Below are 6,253 nucleotides of genomic sequence, written 5' to 3'. Positions count from 1 at the left end.
AGCAATAGGCGGTGTTTTCATATGGTACCATAACACTGCCAGAAATGGGCTTTTCATCATGTCATTCTTTGTTTAATGATGGGTATCAACTATTTATTTTTATGGCAGAATCTATTCTTCATTGCTTCCACACTACTTCAGTAATAATCATAATTACACAGACAGCCATGTGAGCAATGTTTTATGTATCCTTTTCAGCCATCACCACCACTAGACAAGCTGTGCACCCGCCCCCCGGCCCGTACGCCTATGTATGCCACCTTTTATAAATCATGGCAGACTTAAAAATAACAAAAGTTAGTTTTACTGTAGTACATGTTACGTTGTGAGAGCAGAGGAGCCACATGTTTATTATGCATTTTTCCAGTTAACTTCACATAAATTTTTTTTCGTTGAAAGAATAATAACTATTGTTGCATTTTTTCTAACCTGAGGTTGTTCTTGAAAGACTATTTTGAACTTCCCCCTTTTGGGAAAGAATAGTGTGACTTACGTACACAGTGCTTTTTCACATCTTCAAAAGAAATTAAAACCTTTTTATTCCTGGGTATTGTATTTTAACCCTTTCACTCCCAAGATCTAATTCTCCTTTCTAGCTGTTATACATTCCCTTTTATGTTAGAAAATTTGAGTTTGATTCTCATCACCTGTCTGCTGAACCAGTGAATTGATATTATAAACAGAAGTTACATACTAATCACTTCTGGGAGTGAAAGGGTTAAGGAATAAAATTATCATTTTAAAGGAGTAGGCCAAGTATGAGATTAGTAAAAATATAATACAACATTTTTTTTCTGGTAACAGTGGTGTAAACAAATTGAACTGTTTCATAGCAGAAAAACGCAGTTGGGTCGACATGCTTAGGTATTTGAAAGGCTGCAATTTATAGTGTTTTACAACAGAGACACAAACAAAGACTTTGTCTTGAAATGTTGCAAGAATGGACACGTAGTTTCTTTTTTGCTTTCCCAATAAAGTAAATTCAGGTATAAACTGTATATTGAAATAGTTAATATTTGTTTATTTGCTTGTCAATGACTGTGTAAACAATTTGTGGAAACAAGAGAATCTCAAGTCAAAATTGTGTAAATTTATCAAAAATAGTTTTTTGAAAACCATTGTGTTAAAAGTTGTTTTTGAAAGGTTAATAAACCATTTGTGGACAACTGCTGATGTTTTGTGCAAATAATTATGTAAATGTTATAGTTTGGGGCGCCTGGCAAGATGTGTTCTGACAACACAACTAAAGATGTGCTTTGTTACACATCAAGAAGTGTGACAAAACACATCTTTCTGCAGAACACACCTGAAAGTGTGTCAAATTTAGGACAAGCATAAAACACAGCTTAAGATGTGTCTTGGGAACACACCAAGGTGTGTTCGGGTAACACATCAAAAGGTGGGTATTTTCTTCAAGTTACCTTATGTACATAACTTGTCATAAGGCCCTTTTTCACTAAAGCAGAACCCATTCTACATACTTGGTGATTGATTTAGTGCACAGTCATTCACAAAGTTGTTGCTAATGTTTCTTCTTGACATCAGCAAGTCAACTCAAGCTGTCACAGCAAGAACGGTTTCCTTCTTGTGAACTAGTTCTCCACATACACAAAGTGACGTGATTCGTTGAACAGGAATGAAACATACAGGTCCAAACACATCAATTGTGTTACACCAAATTTCTACTGGAACTCCAAATGCATAGCGTTCAGGATGCTTTGAATACCAGTTCACTCTTGCAATATAAAATTCATATCTCTGGTCTGATGAAGCAGACAACATTGATTTCACTTTAATGCGATGGCGGAAGAATGTCACAACTTGTCCTGGTCTTAAATCATCATATCCTGTATTTGTGGCTAGAGACCCTTCTATTCCTGCCCAGTTAGCTAGAACAAATGAATTTCTTGTAGTCTGGCTTTGCTGTGATCCATATAGCACTGACCCTATTCTGATGGTTTTTAATTCTGAGACAGTAAAGGGCATTTCAATGTGATTCCTTGCACCAAGTCCCAGCAGCTCCCGGTAAACAACCTCAAGTGCATTTAAGTCACCACTGTCTAGTGTTCCATCTTTCACAGCTGATACAGGACAGATGCAGCTGTTTGCTGCCCAGTCACAACAACTTAAATCTTTAACAGGTGTTTCCCTGTGTTCTTTAAGGTTAAGATAGTGTTCAATTGGTTCCTGAGTGATCTTGACTGATCCTGAAGTCTGACAATTCTCAAAAAATTCCACAAAAGAATCCTGGTACATGTCAGGGTACTTGATGTCCTTGACCTTAGCCTGAATCAAAAATTTTCTCGTCAACTGGATTTCAATGGAACGATTATTTGTGTGAAAAGAGCCCAAAATCCCATTAAATCTTTCAAAGCTAAAGCACCAAAAGGAATGAAATGGTCCATAATCTAGAAGGCATTCCTTCAAATGTCCATGAAGATGCATATTGGGAGTGACTAGTTCCTTTCCATACAATTCCTCAAACATTTTGCAAAATGCCATCAAGTGTCTGTCTCCGAGTTCAATATCATTGTCAGTCAGGACTCTCTTGCCCAGAGACTTGCAGGCAAGAACAAAGTGACGCCAGCATTCCAGGTGGTTGTCAGGAAGAACTCCTTTCAGTGCAAACAATGAATAAACAATTGTCCAATTTTTTCACTGGTCAGCAGTAAATCCTGAAAAACTGCATGAGATTTTTCCTGGGATACGCCCAATGTCCTGTGGGACTGTCATTGAATCCACTAGTTCTTGGATTCTTTGAAAGTCATCATCATCAATGAAATCATTTTTCTCATCTAACCACACATTTTTCATCATGTGCTTTGCTGTCCCAAGGTAAAGATTGTGCATAGGATCCACCACAAAATAGCGTATACAGTCAAAGTATTCAAGGTCTTGTAAAACGGAATACCTAGCACCCAACTCTGCACAGAGCCTTTGTTGTGACGCAGGACTTGCTTCCTCCAGTGTTGCTTTTGCTGAACGCTTATGTTCTGATGACTCTCGTGGCTGCCAATTCTCTCTATCAAAACCACTGAAATCAAGACCTGCTCCAGAATTAAACTGTTTCTTGCTGCGAGAACATCCTTGTGATGCCATGTGACCAAGGAAGCCTCCAATTTTGCTCGTGGCTGGAATATCTGATGACACACAGATTAAACCAACCTTGATTGGGCGTTTAAATAAACTGCCATAAACCGAGAAACATTCTTTGCAGGCCCATAGTGTCTGCAGCTCCTGGACAAGTGGTTCCAAAAATGTGTTTGCAGTAAGTTTTGGTTCAGATGGGCCAGGCAAAATGCCAACAACAATAATGTTTTCCATTTTATATCTCTCATGCCGAGGAAGGTTGAGCAAGACAAGGTAAATCACTTCAACAGATCCTGGGGAATGTTTGTGTGGTCTAAACCAGTCAACATTAAGCATGACAGCTAAACTGTTGATGTTACAGAGAAACCCATTTGACGACAGCTCTTTCCAGACATTTCCCTGGTATATGTCTGTTTTGATGTTGTCCGGAAAAACCTGCTTCCTCCATTCTTGGCATTTATCCCAAAAACCAGGCCTCTTAAGTAGCTCTTGTAACGACTTAAAGACAGAGTTGTATGGATAAACCATCCTTGGGTACAAGAAAGTCTTTGTCCCAGTGCGCACTGTCTTCAAAAGTAGTTCATCACATTGGCCTTAAAAAATAAAAGAGTAAACAAGCAATCTCAAAACATGTAAATAAAAAAGATATCATTAAAAACCATTTAAGGAAAACACAGTCACATACATTTAAATATAAAAGTAAGTACTGTAGCAAATACAGTCACAACTCTGTTTAGCGGCCAGTTGTCAAATTTCTGGAAATATTGCCATGTTGTTTATATTGTGATTAAAAACTGTCTTTCACAACTGAATAAAACATTGGTCAATGTCACCTGAAACAGTCCTCAGGACTACAGTCAATGGGTGATCATAATTTATCTACTTATGATATGACTCCTGGGTTCTAAACCTTTCTCAGTTTTAGAATGAACATTTCCATCATGTACCAGAATTTGAGTTGAAATCATATTGGATGGGGGGGCTGGTGTATCCCATGCTGTACTGGCATCCTATGGACATCCCTTTTTTTAAGAAAAAAAAAACAAAACAAACCAAACAAACAAACCATACAAAACAAACCCAGTCTAGTTCCTGTAGTGAGAGATCTAATCACCAAAAAAAAAATAGTAGAACAAATAATCCAATAATCTAAAAAAGAGCAAGGCTTATTTCACAGTCAGGGTAGTATATTTTTCCAATGTTTTGAAAGGCACAGCCTATCTTCTTCACAGTATGTTTAAAATTTTACCACACAATCTATTGCCTCTTGGATGCTTTAGTTGTTTTCAAGTTCTTACTATAAGCTTGTTCCCTATGCTAGCAATCTAAGTATCACAAAATCTATCATCATTTATCGTAAAATTTCTGCTAGACTGGGGTAGAGTTGTCAATACTAGGTTCGTGACAATTCTTCTGAAACAGCTGTGCCTAAAAGTGGGACTGAGACTTGGTAACGCGGATACAAGGGCCTGTGTTCAGGGGCACAAGATGCGGGAAATGATATCAAGGACACAACATCAGGGATGTAAACAAAACATAACAATGTAGTTAAAAATAAATTTGAAAAAAAGGTCAATATACACCATTTTTGCATGGGTATTCTTTTCACTTTCACTGCTTTGGGAATTTACTTGCATTGACAAAAGGAAACTGCTGTCCTAGTCACCTCGCTGGTGCATTATATTGGCCACAACAGGGAAGGGGGTCACTTGTCAACACAAGTAAATTCCCAAAGCAGTTTGTAAATATTTTAACTATTACTAAAAAGGATACTTATGCAAAAACAGTCTATGTTGAAATTTTTTCAAATTTCTTTTTAGCTATGCATACCCTCGTCCCTCACACCCTGTATAGTATCCCTGCATTACTCATCTCACATTCTCATTTCTGCTCCTGTCCAATTTTTAGATACAGCTCTCTTTCAGGAAATACATGACTGTAGTAAAAACTGGCCTTGTCTCGCCTGTTCCTATGTGGGTGTCTTGGCCAAGCAACGAAATTACCTCGAGCTGAAACTTGCCTTCCACAACGTTTCTGGATGCAGTCTTTGTAATTATACAATGTCTTACATTTTGGGCAGACAACGTATTTCACAAAGTCATCGTTGTTCATAAATCCTAGAACTTTCTTGAGAATGTACAAAGTATTTGGCATACGCTTTGCTACTTTAGCCATGGCACCGTTTTCATCGAGGGTTCCAATCACCAAAAAAAAACGACTTAGAAACTTCAGTAACATATCCACAACTGAATCACTAAGACAAAATCCACATTGCCAAGACAACAAAAATATCAACAACCAATAAATAAGAACGCCACATTTGTCGGATAATGGCAATGATTTGTTGGCAGTCTCGAGAACTTGTTCCTGCTCATGATCAAAATCCTCTTCTACATCGTCATCCTCTTGACAGTTCTCCCAGTTCTCATTAACAGAGTCACCAGAAGAGGCATTTCCGCAGTCGTTACTATTGGAATCATCATCGTCAAAATGAGCCAAGTCCTCTTCATTCAGCCGTTTTCTCAACCGGTCTCGCAACCTCCTTCGGATATCTGAAGACAGCAAGTGTTCACAGACAGCTTCTGTGTCATCATTATCGTGGCAGTCGCTTCTATAAACGTCCGATTCTTCTTGCTGTAGTTCGGTGTCGGAGATTTCATTCACATTGTCACCGTGCTCGAGGTCCGCTTCGTCAGATCCCGATAATGCGTCCCCACCACATGAATGTGACCTTGATCCTGAATAGGAATAACTTGCGCCACAACGAGAACATTGGATGCGACGTCTGTTCCTTTTCTTGAACTTTCAAGGAGAATTTCGTTTCGGCATAATAGAAAAGACTTAAATTTTAGTGTAAACACCAACGAGATTCTTTGTCCTGTTGGCGCCTGCAACCGCTGATCAAAACTACTTTGGGCCTTTGAACTGCTAGCCAATAGGAGGGCGTTGCATGCTTATATGGACCAATGGCATCCCACCGCTTCTTGCATTGTTTACACATATTTTCGCGCCACTATTGCCTTTCGGCAGCGTTATCGGCAGGAAGTTTCTTTTGGGGTGATTCCAAGTGTGGTTTGATCTTTTGATTCGTGATGTCAAACAACCGAGCAAATACGGCTTCCGAATTCCGCACAATTTTGACCAGAATTGTTGAGATCAAGAA

The 6,253-nt window shown here is 38.7% G+C and overlaps 1 pseudogene; it reads right to left on the bottom strand.

The window, feature by feature from the left end:
• Positions 1-861: 861 nt before the first annotated feature.
• Positions 862-5,919, bottom strand: LOC137968594 (uncharacterized; annotated as a pseudogene).
• Between the last annotated feature and the right edge of the window lie 334 nt (positions 5,920-6,253).

The sequence above is a fragment of the Montipora foliosa genome, chromosome 8 (genome assembly GCF_036669935.1).
Source record: "Montipora foliosa isolate CH-2021 chromosome 8, ASM3666993v2, whole genome shotgun sequence".
Classification (NCBI taxonomy): Eukaryota; Metazoa; Cnidaria; class Anthozoa; order Scleractinia; family Acroporidae; genus Montipora; species Montipora foliosa.
This window is presented reverse-complemented; position numbering and strand designations above follow the sequence as displayed.